The following is a 1,134-nucleotide window of genomic DNA, read 5'->3' on the forward strand; positions in this document are numbered from 1 at the left end:
TACCCAAACCCTAATTTTTACTTCATCATTTTTGCTAGTCGACCTTTCCCCCTCCATTGTTGGTGACCTTTTCTTTCAATTGGAAAAAAATTGCAAGCTTTAGCTTATTAGGCTAAAAACCTGTTCCAAAACAAGAGCACAATTCATCAGGTTCATCATTCTCCTTAGAAATATTTGATTTTTTATTTAGCTAGTAACTCAAAGAACTTGTGGCCAACTTCCTTCAAATCCTCAAGAACTTCAGATTTTTTTCTTTTAATTTGGAAGAAATTAACTTGCTAGTTGATTCTTAAATGGATTTTGAGACATTTGCACCATCCCAATTTGACAAGTTATTGGTGGAAATTGATTGTTAATACAATTTATCAGTTATTGTCTAGTCTCTCATCTTCTGGATGAATGTATTATTTTGGGACAGACGAGTAAATTTGGGAAAAGGGGACGAGCGGAAAAAGATGAAGGGGGCGGGGGGGAGGGGGTTGGTTTAGGAAAAAATGTATTTTTTCTACTTTAAATGTATTTTTTGGTTGATTACATGTTTCAAGTTTTTATGGCGAAATTACACATGTCATTTTTAATTGGTTCATTTGACATGTCATTGGCAAGTGTAATTCACACATATGTTTTGCTGCAGTCGGGTGTCTACTTGATCTACTTAATAACCACTTGAAGTGTCAAAATGAAAAGAGCTTAGTTGATTTGATCATTGAGGACAACTTAAAGGAGTTGTTTATATATTTGAGAAGTAAAATGAGGGGGGGGGGGGGAGTTTTGCGGAGAAATTGGGTGAAAAGTTTAGGAAGAAAGAGAAGAAAACAGTTAGAATATAGAGAGAGAGGGGGAGATATACGCGCTGATTTGTGCTATATTTTTGTGTAAAAATAATTGTGATTACAAATAGTTATATTTCTTAATGGGAAAATTTCACATTAGAACAACTGGCTTCATACTTTTCAATTTAATAGCCCACATTCAATTTACAACCAACTAGCCCATAAATAATGAGCTAAGATTCAACATCCAACTCCAATAGGTTCTCAAAATTACTATTTAATTTTTAAAAAAGATTCCTCAAGCTTTTAAATTAATTTTTGAATCAATAATTGTGACTCAAATATTAATTCAACAACCAAA

Source organism: Nicotiana attenuata, chromosome 3 (genome assembly GCF_001879085.1).
Source record: "Nicotiana attenuata strain UT chromosome 3, NIATTr2, whole genome shotgun sequence".
NCBI classification, from domain to species: Eukaryota; Viridiplantae; Streptophyta; class Magnoliopsida; order Solanales; family Solanaceae; genus Nicotiana; species Nicotiana attenuata.